A 16715-nucleotide genomic window follows, 5' to 3' on the forward strand; every position below is an offset into this window, starting at 1 on the left:
AGAGAGTTTAATAAAGACTTGCGTTCATTTTTCGTACAAATGAAACATGTCTCATAGTATTATTAAAGATGGAGCACAGGCTGTAGTTTTTCCAACAAATTGTTTCAACCAAAATTGGTGATGTTACTCTGAGAGATTATGAGAACAGGCAGGGTCATATACGTCTACATGTAGGTGTTTATTCTGCAGTTAGTTTTCAGGGAATATTGTTTACAGACTATATCAGTCTGCTTTAACATTAGACTGACTGTAAAAGCAGTGAAAACACCAGGGATAGCAGCATTACCATGATGGACTCATTCAGTAGCGAACTTGAGTTTATGTGACTTTTTCGTTGAAAAAAGCTCTTTATGTCCACCTTTTCTTGCTCCCGCCATCCTCACTTGTGCGTGTCAGACACACACACCTCACACACATCGGGAAATTCCCCCCGCGCACTTGTTTTGGCGGCGCTGTTTGTTTCACATGACAGCAGGGAAAAGCACAGCCAATCACAATGTTCATATGTGTTTGGGGGCGGCGCGACTCAGGAGAGAACGTGATTTAACCCTTTCAGCATGTCTAGGTTTATACTGACAGCGCGATGTTTTCAAGTGAATTAAATTATTGGTGGGGACATTTCAGAAGTTGGTGAATATTGGTGGGGACACGAAATCTACCCCTAAATCTACGCTCCTGAGTGGGGATGAAAAGGAAAGCATTGAGCCAGCTGGTAGTATTGCTGCCATTTACAACAGATGAGGAACAACAACTCATGAAAGTGCTGTTTAAGTGAACTGGTTTATTATAAACAAGCTGTGTGTTTTTAAATGTTTATGGAAAAATAAAGTTTCACATTAAAGTCGTTATATAGGACAATGATTTCTCACAAAAAAAGAAAACAATAAACCAAGTTTAACAGGCATAAGGAGGACAAAGGGACAGTGCCAAACACAACCAAAAATAAAACAAAAGTCAACTAATTATCCCATTAAACTCTTCCCCTAGAACTACATAATAAAGTAAACCTTCATCATCTAAGACGTCCTATCTTACAGCGCATTGACTGAGGCTCTTCTTAACTGCGTCATCGTACATCAGTCCATGTCCCGAATGATTGACATCCAACACAGCCAACCCACATATCCTAGAAATGTAAAAGGAAACCAGCAAAAGGGAAACAATAGACGTCATAGACGATTATGATTAGTCAGATTAAGGTCATTAAAAATCTGTTTATATTGTAGACTCTTAATCAGAGTATTGGTGTCCATGTAAATGTACTTACCGAGTTCAACTCAATCGGTTCGTAGTCTTGATTCATCAGTGCGATTCGCTCATGAGAGCAGAGAAACATTTCGGACATGTCAGGAAACCGTCCATTTGTTGATCAGTAGAGTTTATTGGCCTCCGTTCTGTCTGTACACTGCATGAACACACAACAGACGACGCAGGACAACGCTGAAATCAGCCTGATTCTGAAAGCATAGTGCCATGGACCTTTCTGGAGACCTTGAATTATGTATCCGGAGTTACGTTTGGCTGCATTTAATTTTTTAAGCGAACGCTGTGGGGTGGTATGACGCCACTCCTTACGGTGCTTAACAGCTGACTGCTTACCTCTGTGTGGAGGGCTTTCCCGCTGCAACCAGTTTGTCCAGTTTAGCTCGTCATGTACGTCGCAGACGACCGAAATCGAGTCCAGGGAAGAGCGGTTCCAGAAATCAGGGAAGACAAAAACAGAATCCCAAAAATAAATTGAAAGTGAATAACTGTGTGAGAATGTGGAGAAATCTGTAAACGTGGTGAAAATCAGACGAGGGCTTTTCTTTTTCTGGACAGCTTTTGTAAATCGTTGGTTGTGTTTAGGGAAGTGGGCAGGCGCGTCAATCAATTAAAATGGTTGGGTTTAGGGAAGGAGGAGGGTGGCTCTGTAGATTGGCCGGTCATCCAGTCAATCATTCAGTCTAGGGCTGCACGATATTGGAAAAAATTGACATTGCGATATTTTTTTCCCTGCGATATATATTGCGATATTTTTTTATATATATACTTAAGACTAGGGCTGTGACGGTCACCGTAACAACCGCGTCACCGCCGTGGTCAGTTGCCACCGCGGTTGTCCATTGCCACCGGCCGTAGTACGTAACGTCACGCACTTTAAAGCACAAATTACTGTTAGGTTGCCAAGTATTACATATCTGTTAGAATATAACATTAGGCGCGATTCAGCAAGTTAAACCATGAATCTTGTTAGAAAACGAAATCTTACATCTGGGAACATTTTGGATTCATGCCGACCGAGAAAGGTGAACGAATCAGTTTGGATTAAGCTTTTTGTAGGGGGGGTTTAAGTAAAGTGTGTTTTAATATTCACTGCTGAGAGTCCAAACACTGAAGAGCAAATCCATCGATAAGCAGATCCACGTACGGGTCCCGAATCATGCAAGCCAGTGGCGATTGACGGCGAGGGAAAAAAGCCATGTAGGCTTAATCAACTCCTGTCTTCTAAACGCAAAAGCCCAGCTCAGCCAGGCATGGCAGAGGCATTTGCAGAAGCAAGAAACCCTCTCTCGCCTGTCTGTGCATTTTCGCTACAAGCACACCGTCTGACAGTGTATTGCTGGAAACATTATAACAATTATAATAATTGTACATTATTATATATATGTATATAATTATACATTATAATCATTTTAGTCTCACTCACTCACGCGGGCATGCACTGCGGTCTCATGAGGAAACGCAGCTTTTTGATATGTTTTTCTTGTTCTAAATAAGTATTGGTAAAAACTCGCTATTCGCGCTTATCCGAATGCCTTATTCGGGTTCGGCTCCACCCATAATATATATATAACCTATATACTTTTTTTTTTTGCGTTGCATCGCACCTCCTGCGATGAGACTATCGCGGATGCGCACATCGAGATTTCAATGCTGAAACGATGTATCGTGCAGCCCTAATTCAGTCAGTCAGACAGACAGTCGACATCAGCCTCTGGTGGGTTTACGCGAGAACCGCACGGTTGCGAATGGCACTTGCGAGAGACATTTGAGATCTGAAAAAGCACACAGCAGCCTCTCGTGGATTTGTGAAAACAAAAACTGCAATAACACGTACCTCCCGGGATGTATTTTACAGTCTGCAGAAACATCCATAGACTACGTTCTCAGAGTCGCATGAGTCAGCTCAAAATCACACTGTACGCTCGGCTTAACAGCTGAAAGCAAATGGCCTATGATTACATTTGTACTTGTGCTGTTTTTCTTTGTGCTGTCTTTTCCTTTCTTTATCACGATGACATGATCTGTCATCAAGTTACAGGTCCATCAGTAAATTTGAATCAAACAATCAAAATCCCGCACACACTAAGGGCCAATTTATACTGTGTCAAGCGTATGCGTATGTTACGTCGCAGCCTACACGTTGCTGCATAGCCCTCGCTGTGGCCGTCGGCTGATGTGCACCTCTCAAATAAATTTAACTACATGTCGCAGCGATGGATAGCGCAAGCTCTGTGATTGGTCTGTTTGGTATCGCTGACGTGTGATCCCGATAAGGGAGCTTCGGATGGATAGTTTTGTTTTGTGCTTACCTCATGGTTATAGTAGTTGCACGTCCGCCGGTTCCTGTCTCTAAATGAGCGAGTTTGAGCCACTTGTATATTGAGGAAGTGTTCAGAAAAAACAAAACACCAGCGAAGAAACCCGACACATAAACACCTCACTGCCAACTAGCCTTTCGGAAGTGTTATAGCAGAGCGTCAGAAACAGTGCGCAGAAGTATAAATGCACATAAATGCATGCGTCGTGGGTCACACCTATCAATTGATGCAGAAGTATAAACCAGGCCTAAGGTGTAAGTTACAATGTGGGAAATTGTGATCAAAACTGACGCAGATTTCTGTTTTTGACTGATGAACTCAGGATTTTCAGCAAGAGAAGAGCAGATTTTCCAGCTTTAGCAAGTGATCCCTGATGTTTTGCTTGAGTAGTTTTGAGAAATGCACTTACTGTTTCTGCAAAGTTCAAGGATAATTCAAGAAATGTACCAAAGCGACTGTGGAAAACTGTAAGATATCTCTGAGAGGACCCAATCTACCCACTGAGTTTTACATCGGGAAATGATTACAGTGTAGATTTGCCAAACAGACTGAAAGCGACTCAAAGTAACGCTGGCGTACCTGCAGATACCTGAGCAGAACTATGCATTCGACTGCTAGAAACAAAGACGGGGAGCTAACTGATCTGGCACATGATGATTTGATCACAAACACAAGAGTCAATCTTTTATTGCTCCTTAAACGTGTAAAGCAGCTTGTGTTTTAGCATCCGTTTGGCTCATTTCTTAAATCCACACTCCTCGATATGAGCTCGTAATGATGACTACTGCCTACATAAAGCCACAGGGTTTAACCCACAAGATCAAACTGGCTTGAATGAGAACAAAAATGGAGCAGCATCTCCATCTAAACATTGTTGTGGTAAACTTGAGTTTTTTACATATACAGAGATAAACAAAACCCCTACCACTGTACATCTGCATCTGATTAAAAACCTGAACATCATCACAGGAACACATCGCATGTCTGCAGTATCTGCTGTGGAGATAACAGACAGCGCAGATGTACATCTACATGCAGTGTGTGTGTGTGTGTAATCTGTGTTTCACATGCAGTATGGAAAAACCAATGCAGCGTTACAGAATGTTTAAGATTTTGCTAATCTGGCTTGTGCTATGAGATGCTTAAACATACAGCGCATGGTAGATCACAGATTCACAATACATGCCATCGAGTGTACAGAAGCAAATGCTAAGAGAATAATATCCAGCACGAATGTGAACTCACTACACATTGTCATTAATGAACACTGTTCTATACAGCCAGGTGAACTGGAAGAGATTAATAACACCCGTCGTTCGGATGAGCTGTTAAACCGAGGTCTCGACTCTCTGTAATCGCTAAAAATCCCAGGATGTCCTTCGATAAGAGTAGGGGTTTCACCACGGCATCCTGGCCAAATCTGCCCACTGGCCTCTGTCCATCATGGCCTCCTAACATCCCCTTATTCAATTGGCTTCATCACTGTCTCCAATCAGCTGGTGTGTGGTCTGGCGCAAAATGGCTGCCGTCGCGTCATCCAGGTGGATGCTGCACACTGGTGGTGGATGAGGAGATCCCTGCCATTGTGTAAAGCGCTTTGAGTGCCCAGAAAAGCACTATATAAATGTAAGGAATTATTATTGACACGTCTGGTCTGGTGTTTAAATGTTGTTTTATAATAGGAAACTTATTATTGCGTCAAATGATGTATGAGCAATTACTCACGATGGTGAAGGATTCCCAGCTGAAGGTGTTGACTGTGTTGAGCTGTGCTGGAGGTAGCGCTCCACGATTAATCCAAAAAAAGATCTCGATTCGTCCCTACACACAATCTTCATTCTGCTTCTCTATGATTCAGCCAAGTATATTGTCAAGGTCAGGAGAGAAGCGTTTAAGCGGTCGCCAAGTCTTCACATAGTTTTAGACTATATAGACCAATTACCATGTTTGTAAACATTCAGGATGCGCGCGCAGGGAGGTGGCAGAAAAAACCGGGAGCGCCAGCATTTACAGCGAGGGAATGACATCAGATGCGGTGCAGAGTTTGTTGTTGTCTTAGAAATAAGTTATATTGATTACACATTATATATATAATTTACATAATGCTTACAGCATATTATAACAGCTCGTCAGCCAGTAATAAGCACTGTGATTCAGCAAAATTAACGTTAAAGTGAGCGCCGTTCATCTGACAGGTTCATGTGCGATAGCACCCTCCCAATGAATATTGGATAAGACCAATTGACCAAGCATCCAGCCCCAAATATACAATCTCAATAAAGCTCTGAGTGATTTTACAAGAGAGAAGTTAAAGGTCTACAAGTCTTTAGATGCCAACAATGATGTTCTGTGTGGTCATGTGCAAGAAATATTGCTCCATGATGACCAGATAAAAACCGAGATTCTGCCTAGCCAAAGACAAGGAAAGAAGACGGAGCTAAGGTTATACAAGCTAAGGCCTAGGTAATTAATCACCAACAAGAAAAACCACTGCATCTGACAGCGAACTGCACCTGTACAGCAGGATATGTGAACGCACACATGGAGGTAAAGTTGGTTATATTGGCACATTCAGACTTTCTCCTTAATATAATTTCATAAAAGTATTACTTGCAAACTCTAAATAGCGAAATCTTATTAGCAGCCAATGACTATCAAAGTACAATATGTTCACAGTCAAAAAAACAGTGCTAATGTTGTGTTCAAGTCACACTTGCAGGTTATTTCAGACCCAACATTCAAAGTGCCGTGGTGAACAGTATAGGGAGTTTGTCACAAGTTGTCACTGAATGAATGTGTGAATATAAAACCAACTGTAGCTCAGTAACTTACACTTTCACGTTTCATTCTTAACATTCAGTGTCGGCAGTTTAATTCACCATATGTAACTGTTTATGCTGAAATCATTGCTGCAATCAAAAGCGAGTGATGTGTCTGATTCAGCACAGCGTGAACTGACCTGATATGACATGACAACTGCAGAGTCCAGCATTTCTAATTAGGTCGTCGCTTCATTCAGCTTCGAATTTGGCATCTTACCGCACAACATGACATCTTTCCTATTGCAGCCTGCCTCTTTCTTTTTTTTTTTTTTTTTTGCAACGTCATGTGTGACTTAGGTTGGTAATTGGTCTATACTTTGCTCAGCAACATGGACACCTCCAAATGGCATTAAAAGTGTCACATGTAAGGTAAAATTCACTCAAATATGTCATTTCTTTCCTCATGTAATGACGTATTCGCGGCCGAAATCATGCATGAGCTGACGTACTGTCTGTTTAGCTCAGAGAAGACGCGCGCACGTACCAGAACCTGCATAGGCTGTGAATAACAGGTAATAACGTTGTAGATAAAGTTCAGTTTGTGGCAGAGTGGTCATTTGGGAGGTGTGATTTACATGTATGTTTTTTTTTCTCTGAGTGACGGCAGCCATGACATGAGCGCATTCGGCAATGAAAGCGAAACCTGCACGCACATCATATAAATGATCATATCGCATTTTAGAGATATGAATACGACAAGCATTTAATATGTTTTATCTTTCATAGTGAACACAGAGTGTTGTGCATGAGAATAAATGTTTAACAGTGTCAGTAAAGCTACTCTAGCTTATATCATGATGAATCTAATGCAGGAGGGAGTCTGATAATGACAAATGTCTGATTTTACCAGAGAATAAAATGGTCTAATAATGACAGATGATGAGCACATGCCTCAAAAACAATAATTAAGCTTTAGAATAATGAGTGGATGTATTGCCATGCATCACTTAACCGTGAATTAAAAACCAGCACAAATGTAATGTCCATTCAAGTCCATACACAGGTGAGCATTTTAACCAACAGTAGAGCTACACACAGGCCTAATATTGTTATTATTGTAGTTTTACCATATGTTTGAGAATAATAATAATAATAATAGCCTGCTCATATTAACTCATATTTTACATTACAGCATCGGGAGAAAATCGTGGTTTTAGGTGGAAGAATGAATGCAGTAAATTATATCACCAAACGATGTCCTTTAGCTGTTCGTTTATGCAGGCGAGAAAATAATATAGTCTTCCAGAACCTTTTCAAAAAGACTTTAAACCAATTGAGAATGATTTTGGTTCATCAAGGCGTCTGTTTGACCAGCCTGTTTTACTTATGAGATGTGCCAAGTGTATATTCCCTTATTTCTTGTGCTGAAAAACAGTAGAAACATGTACACACGGTGATGATGAGAAAATCTACTGTACATAGTGTGGCAGTTTCCACAAACTTCTGACACAATAGCTGTATTTCAATCCAAAAATGCAGATGAACATTATGCGCAAAACTGGATTATGACATAAAAAGACGAGAATGAAGCAGCGTTTCCATCCAACAAGTCAAAGCGAACAAAATCGACACTTCCTGATTATCTGACGCCAATTATCAACAGTAAAAACTTAATTTATTGCGATAGGAGAAGCTGTCAATCTATTCTTCATGTAATAAAGGATTTGCACCTCAGAAAGCAATCCTGACACGCAGTGAACGCATAGTGGTGCTTGAATGTGTCAGACGCGGAGGACAGACGCTCTTGATTCCATTGCCATATTACTTAGAAAAGTAATGTGTTACTCAACTTCTGTATGACTGTAAGAGTAACACTTTACTACAGTAGCCTACATGAATTATGATGTATTAATATTTAAACATTGCAAAAGTGCAATGAGCAGGGAAAGAGCGGGCGCTGACTGACAGCTGATAACAAAAGAGCGCTCTTTTCTGTTGCTCTATTTAATCTGCTCACAGGGTTTCATTTTTTATTCTTTATGACATGTTATTTCACTATAGTTTATGACAGAAATGTTCTCATTTGACCATCTTCTTTTAATCTAGGCCTTTTTAAACCAGTAGGCACTTTAATGTAATGTAATGTAATGTGATTTATGTACATGACGTGTGCCACAGTTTTATATTAGTATTGGTTTTGTGGCAGATATTTTGCTCTCTCATAAACAAATACTTGTGCTACCTAACTGAGTTGCGACTGGAAGGGCATCCGCTGTGTAAAACATGCTGCAACAGTTGCCGGTTCATTCAGCTGTGGCGACCCCTGATAAATAAAGGACTAAGACAAAGGAAATTTAATGAATGAAGCGGGGTATAAGTTGAAATTTACTCTTATTATGTTATCATACAAAGCTCCACTTAAGCAGCACCATGCATTGCTTTAATCAAACTCCACAGTACTCTAACCTAAACAGCTAACGGACAGAGCAAAGAAGACATCAAATTCACTGATCGAAAGATTAACATCAAGAACAAAAGACGAAGTTTAAACTAAAAGGGTTTTCTACTGCCTCTATTAAACATGTCGCTGCCAGGTTTACATGTTTACAGGTTTGGTAATGTCTGGACAGTGCTGAGAATGGAAAAGGCAGAAAAGATATTCCTGATTCAACAAACCCAGCTGGGTAAAATAAAGGCACCCGGACGACACAACAACCCAACACACACGGTGGAAAAGTGCTTCATTCTACGACTCCTAACAGTAACTGATGATCGTGACGGTTTATGCATGTTTTCATGTTTATTCACACACATATGAAATGATACACACGCTCTCATTATTACTGGTTACTCGTGCACAGATGCAGTAAGGATATGCTAATCACTGAACCAGTTTGTACTCTCAATATATTTAAATGTTTTACTGTTGAAGGTTTTTGGTTTCTTTTGAAAAATGGTCAACCATCTTAGCATGTTTCACTAGATCAATATGAGTGTTTGCTGAAGCCGGAACTTTCCAACACAGCAACATGCGGAAATTGTCGCACAAGCTTGTGTAATGGAGGCCAGCTAGCAAGTGCTGTGCAGGTAAACCTCACTCCTCTGAACTCTGAAGGTGCTTTGCCAGTGGCACGCTGGTCTTATGTTAGCTGGGAGAAAGACTGCTTCTACACCTCAAACTTTGACCGGAAATAGTATTGGGACAGACTAATTTTATCTTCAAATCATATTTAGGATGGATAGTTTGTGAGTTAGTCACGCAGCAAAACTGCTATTCCCTGTGCTTTGTTGATGCATGTTCTCTGTTGGTTCACTCAGTTCAAATCCTTGGCTCCTAATTGTGTTTTCTAGATGCAGATTTTCCCTTTAACAAACGTATCAATGCAGAATACAGAAGTGACATTGACTAACACAGCTCTGTGTACTGTCAGAGGAGGAAAGTGACAGCGCTTCAAACTAAAAACACTTTACTTTAAAAATAAAAGAATCTAACTCATGTAATTTGGTCTAACCCCATTATAAACACTTTATGGTGCGTTATTGTTTATAATTACTCATTTATTTGACTCCAGTATTGTTTTATAGTGTTTATTTCATTTCTCCAGTCATAATGCTGCATCTATCCTGAACATAGGAAATCTGCCTAGCGATTGTTGAGCGGGTAAAGGATAAAACATTGTGATTGGTTGATTTTTCTCAGCTCCGCCCACCGCACTGAGGCAGTATTTCAGCGAGCGGGAAAGTTGTTCGGTCCAGTGCGAGAGATTGCGGTGAGCGGGAGGAGAGCAGCGTTAGCTCTGTAACACAGTGGATTTACTCTTGCTAGATGAGGGATTGAAAGAAGCTTATTACCAGGATAAAAGGCAGAAGAATCAATATTTCTGTTCTCTTTGATTTAGAAAACAAATATTCATTGAATCTCGGCGAATAGTCATTCATAAATCATACAGGGTAAAAATCGAGCCTGGTCTTGTGTTAGTTCACGCTCATTTAACAGCTGAGTAGTATAATTACCTGTAACTAATTACTGATAAAGATGTATTTTTGTGGCGTTTCTACATGTGCATTGGAAGATGCTGATCGCCATAATATTGCAGTCGATCTCTTATGTGTTCAGGGACAAAATAACAGCTCATTTTATTCTTTTTTATTTTTTGGTTAATTGAAAGTGTGTGTAGGAAATATGCAAGTTAGAGCTGAGCGATTCTGCAAAATTTGATATTAATCCAGGAAAATACAGGGCCAAGTTAAACCTAAATGTACTTTTGTGTAGGAGAGAACAGTGTGAGGATTTATGGGTTGAATGTGTTCTAATAGTTGAATAGCTATAATTAAATGCACTTGTTAAAATCCAGGACAAATTTTAAACGCTCGAGTTAGATCAAATATTTTTATTCTATTTATCAGGATTTGCAAAATAAAACTTGTTACTAAAATTTTATTTATTTTTTTAAATCCCAGGACTTAAATTATCCTGGGGTTTCTGTTCAGAAACAATATAACAAAACCATTTCTCTTCAATGTCTTTAAACAAAAACAAAATACATTTTTTAATAAACAAAGACCTCAAAATTACTACTGACGAACAAATGTTTAACAACTTTTTCAATCTTTGTTTACTGTTTTGTTCAAAATAACAGTGTTTCTCTTTTGTTAGACACTAAACTTCGCCTTATTGTATAAACAGTGCAGACAGTTGCTTGTCTATAATGAGGAATGTTGCGCATGTTCATGTGTTAAGTTTATGATATACAGTGGTGGACAGATATATTAGAATTCTCACCAGCTGAAACATGTCTACCAGTAAGTGTTTGTAAATGTTTTTGTTTATTATTATTTCATATCAACACACTACAGCTAAAGATAACTGACTTAAATCATTTTTTTAGCTGGTGAAAAAAATACCTTTCTAATCATTTTGGCCATTACGGTATTTTATTTATAATATGATGATGAAAGTAGCAAGTTCAACTATGACTAAGTATTTGCGAAGTATAACACAGAATGATCTATATAACTCCAATATTAATGTCACCACTGTAGCCTCCCACCTGGACGTTCCTTGCCTCTCTGAAATGACTTGTTCAGTGACCTGTCTCAGGGCTAGCACTGCTGGGGGTCTGTCTGGAGGATTTTCCGCCTCTTCTCTCCTGTTTTGCAGCTCAGTGTTTTTTTAGTGTTGCTTTATGTGTTTGTGTCACTAGTAACTCGCGCTGTCCCATCCATCAAAACCGTGCTTCTGCCCTCGGGCTCTGTGTGTGAAAGCACTCGACGTCACTTGAATACGCCCCTCCCACTGATTAGCATAGGCTTTGCATACAGCTTTAAGTTAAAAATGAAAACTGAAATGAAAAAGTGTCAATAAAAGGAAAGCTTACATTTACATTTTCATTTGAATTGTGTCACTATTATAGCGTGAACATTAATAACACGCTTTAAAAATTGTGTTTGCATTTTATTTTTCAGTTTGGCTTTTTATTTTAATATTGGCAGCCTTGATGTGGAAATGCAGTGAAAATGAAATGGTAAATCGGCAGCTTCATTTAAATTATCAATTTTGACAGGGATGATGTGTTGTCAAAGTGAAAATTAAAATGAAATAATTTCATTTTGTTTTCAATTTTGGCAGATATTTAGCGAACTTTGTTTTAAAATGAAATTGTTAATCTGTTTTTTATTTCCAATGTTTATTTGATTTATTTAAAATTGGCAGGATTTACCTTCCATAGACTTGTAGTGTTGCCACAGTATGCAATAGACTTTACAAACATCAGTTTGCAATATTTTCATTTAGTGCAGAAAAATAACTCCAATCAGCACTCCTCTTTCCGTCATCTCAACAGCCAAACATGCCCGCACTTTAACACTGCTGAATCACGTGATGAAAGAACAATTAATAACAGCAGAGCAAGGAGCAATGATGCAACCATCACAACAACGGCCAACATCAGTAGGGTAAAACTAATGGGTGAACGATATAACACTTGGTGAATTCTGCTTCACAATGACAGGAAGAGCCGACATCGAAGGATCAAACAGTGGCGTTGCTCTAAACACTTGGCTATTCCAAGCCAGTCATCCCTGTGGCAACTTTTCTGACACCTGATTAAAACCAGAAGGATCTTGCAGCGTGTTTTTGTCAGGGTGGAAGATTCTGGAAGCAATAGCTGTGTTTCCACTATCGCGCCTAAAGCGAGCGAGCCAAGGCCAGTCGTGTTTCCACTGTCACTTCCGGGGCCACAGTTTTCCGATCGCACACGAGTACATGCGCCAAACACCTAAACAAATAAATAAATAAGGGAAAGAAAACACCTGGAACAAATTATAGTCTGGGGTCTTCTGCGTATGATCGGCCTTATGTTTCTGTTTTAAATGTAAGGCTGTTGCATAAAATAATAAAGTAGTTTTAATTTATAAGTGACTTTTCTTTGCTGCATCCTCCTTGATGTAAAGAACACACAGCAGACAGTAAAGCTTTTCCAGAGTTTGTGCCTAGTTTAGATGCCTGTGTGTGTGTGTGAGGCTCTGTTGATGCTGCGAGCGGCTGTTTTCTTTTATTGTTTTTATTTATTTTGTAGATAATACACTATATGAATACAACAGAAAGACATTAAACTTTACAAATTCTGTGTCCACTTTTGTAGGCTCAACACAATAGTGTCATATCTAGATAAAATAGCCTGAGCTATATTGAAATCATTTAAAGAATTACAAATATTAGATATAATAAACTCACATTAAATAAATAAATAAACCAATATAAAACTAACAAAAGCTAGCTAGAACAATTAGGTACTATATCAACCTGTTTTAAAGCCATATTCAGCTTTTATTTTACAAAGGCCTGTCTGAAAAAAAGATTTGAGATATTTTCTGAAAACAATAAACACCGGAGAATGTTTTAATAAATAATATTTAAGTATTTAGATACGATGAAATTAATAAAATCATGCAAGCAGAGCATGTTTGGGGTGAGTGAAAGCAGAAACTTGGCGACCTTATTTTCTGTCTTCCAGCTGCGCAGCACTTTACAGACGACTCGGGGGAAACTGCAAACACAACTTGTGTTCTGTGTCCTCAAACAAGTGTGTGTGTGTTCATATGACGTGGAGAAATTACAAAAGAAACTTAAATACATAAAGAGCTTTATTAGTGCATAGCTGCTGAGCGCAGTGAAATATAGGCTGTATTTTATTACGTGCTGCTCTTACGTGCTGAAACACTGAACACTTTACTTCAGATATAATAAGCAACATCTTTAAATAAAGGGAATCACCTGTTAAGTGTCATAAAGCCTATAGGGGAAATCATGTTTCAGTTCTCTGCGGAGCATTTGGGCTGAATGTTGGACAGCGTCTGTCTGTCTGAGGATGTTATAAAATACATTTTATATCGAGTTATTAATGGAGAATTTTATATATGTGCTGTTATATTATGGATGTGTGCGCTCTCTGTGCTGCAGGTCCCTCCGTTAGTGATGACCGCTCGATGCCAACAGCGAGTAAATGAATATGCTGAGAACACACAGGTCTGTGCGTATCGACATAATGTCCTGCTGTACAGTAACGGCTCATTTGTTTGTTTTGGTTGTCTTAATTGTAACAGTTTGGTGATGGTGTGGTGTGCTTTATCTGCATGGTTCCCGCTGAAGTGGGCGGGTTGGGGGATGTTCTGGGGCGGGGTTTGCGTGATGCGCTGCGAGTTACTAGCCCGACAGTGGAAACGTGACATGATTTCGGCCTCACTGCTCAACCTCCCGGGCGATTGGCCCGGCCCGACCCGATAAAAGCCCTGGCTCGCACTGGTCTGATAGTGCAAATGCGGCTATTGTCTGGAAAATGTGCTAACTTTCCATTTAAGGCTCCAGAAGCTCCCCCAAGCCTCCAGATCAGCCACAATCCTCATTGTTGACTAGGGCAAGGGCACTCTGATGCCCTGCGGGCTGCAACCCTGATTGGGCTCTGGTTCTCTACGCAGAGGCAGTCAGCATTCTTTAGAGGGCTCCCCCAGCATTGCCCGTTCCCGTTCACCACTTCAGCAGTTAAGGCAGGGTTGAGTTAAAAGCCTTCAGGATGTCAATAGAGTAAAGGAGCACCTTTTGACCACTGATAAATAAGGAAGTAAGCCACAGGAAAATGAGTATTATAGTGTTTACCATGCTACTCTGAACAGAGGCTCTGAAATCACATGTATGATTGACCTCAACACTACATCAGCACTATTTAACTGACTGAACAGCGCTGTCCTTTAATCTTTATTAGCTAATCATACGGTTTAGAGTTTGCTACGTTTTTCCAAGGTGAAACCCAAATTCAACCCAATTTGCTGCTGAATATAAGTTGTATTTGAGAGGGTTGTTGAATTAATGAGGTTAAGTTTACCCCCCAAAATGAACATGATTTACTAATGTTAGTAACCGTGAGTTTCGGTTTGTGCACACGCTGATTTTCACAGAGGCAAAACAGACACACACACGGGAGAAAGACAGTGACTGATTACCGATGTCCATGTAAACACATATTATTTGACAAATTACTAAATGGTGGACATTAACTGCAGTTTGGCTCTTTCAGTCATGCCCCTCATGACAAACGAGATATTTGATTGGAGGAACTGCTCAAAGCGTGTGTTTTTCATGCAATGTTTGTTATCGTGTGGCGAATGAGAGAAAACCCCTCCTCATTTCCTAGAAACTTAGATGCACTCGGCAGGGTGCGTCAAAGTCGTGTCTGTTATTCCTGTCACAAAATGCAGTGAAAATCCTCCCGACGGTAAGTTTGATTGTGGTTCTAACATGTTTATATTCTGTGTAATAGTTTGATACCAACTAACTTTACCATCTGAATAAACAAAGCACTGGTCGCTCACTTACCAAATCTGTAGAGACAGGACAATCACCAGCAGCTAGAGCAAACTTTATTAAGAGGAGACAAGCAGCAAATCCGGATTTCACCATTTCCAGATAGACGTGTATTGCTAAAGAGCGTCGCGTACACTGATCAACACGTGAGTCCAGCTGGGCTCTCATTGAGGGAAAATGAAACCTTCACTGCAGCAAATTACAAAAGCAACACTGCACACTTGTTTTAGCAACAGAACATGGCGTCTCTCTGCCGTCTGAACACTAACTGGTAAAAACGGTCTTGGAAGCGATCATGCATATTAATGAAGTTGCACACATACACAATAGAGCGCGATGATTGGTTTGAACCAAGTCTTATGAATGAATGCAGCACACTTAGAGGTGTAATAAGGCACTCCCAGGTACAGACGTCCAGTACACACGCTGGAATACACGCTGAGATCTCATGGCCGTGACGCAGCTTCGTTTCAAACCGGAAGAACAAATTTGATCGAGATAACCAAGTGTGCCGCAAGCCTGCATTTGAGTGAGGGTCTCGGCCGTTAGATCGCCCCCTGGGGGCTGGCTGCAGTACAAGTCATAAAGCCCGCCTCCTCCGTGTTAATGAAGGAGACTTGAGCCCAAATAAAAAAAATATTACACTTGCAATAAAATGTCCTGAAAGATAGTTCTGGTGGATTAAGGCACTGGTTATTGTGCTGAAATAGGTGCAGATCTTCATTTTTGTAAACAGTTTGTTTTTAGCAGTAATTTAATGCTGGGCGTGTCATCGTGATTGACAGCTGTGATTGACAGTTTCTCAAAGCAGCGCGTCTGAGCTTCGGCAGGAGACTGAAGTGTTATTATTGATTTCTGTGTTATTTTACCATGACAACATGAGTTCAGCAGTAAACTACAGTTTCTGACATACATGATCCTGGTGGAACACTGTTTATTCGCTAAGGTCAGGGCTTTTTTTTCGGTGCTTTATTAGTTTGCTGATACACGCCTAACCACCCAGATAACAAAACACACTCGGGCCAGTTCTCGCCTGCCGGAGACTTACCCCTCAGACTGACTACCTCTGCTGGACCTACTCCAGATGCCTGGACTCACTGCCCGACTCCAGCCCGAGTCAATCGAGCCAGATGCGGCGAGCTGGCGCTGCCGCATGCGAGCCGGAATCAGCCCGCAACGCCGCGAGTAAGTTATGTGCGCTGCGGCACGGAGCTGGCGTGACTGAATCTTCATTATATAAAACCCTCACCTTTGTTAGCGTTATTACAACCATTCAGGGCTCGAAATTAACCTTTTTGCTTGGTAGCACCGGTGCTCCTAACTTTAAAAATTTAGGCGCATCAGCCAAAATTTAGTCGCACCCACCAATTAAGAGCACCGTTACTACAAGTTTTATACAAACATTTATTGTATTTGAAATCAACACTAAACAAACTAACAAGCAAGAAAAAAAATATATATATATATATAAATGCAAGCTTGAGGAAAATATGACTCAACGAAATCCCG

At 40.2% G+C, this 16715-nt stretch overlaps 1 long non-coding RNA gene across 1 annotated transcript; it reads right to left on the bottom strand.

The window, feature by feature from the left end:
- Positions 1-766: 766 nt before the first annotated feature.
- Positions 767-2618, bottom strand: LOC147842909 (uncharacterized). Its single transcript, XR_015495324.1, has 3 exons — positions 1600-2618; positions 1268-1405; positions 767-1126 (listed from the first exon to the last, which is right to left on the bottom strand). It is a non-coding gene; the product is annotated as an uncharacterized LOC147842909 (long non-coding RNA).
- Positions 2619-16715: the final 14097 nt, after the last annotated feature.

This window comes from Danio rerio, chromosome 7, assembly GCF_052040795.2.
Source record: "Danio rerio strain M-AB ecotype USA chromosome 7, GRCz13ab, whole genome shotgun sequence".
Taxonomy (NCBI): domain Eukaryota; kingdom Metazoa; phylum Chordata; class Actinopteri; order Cypriniformes; family Danionidae; genus Danio; species Danio rerio.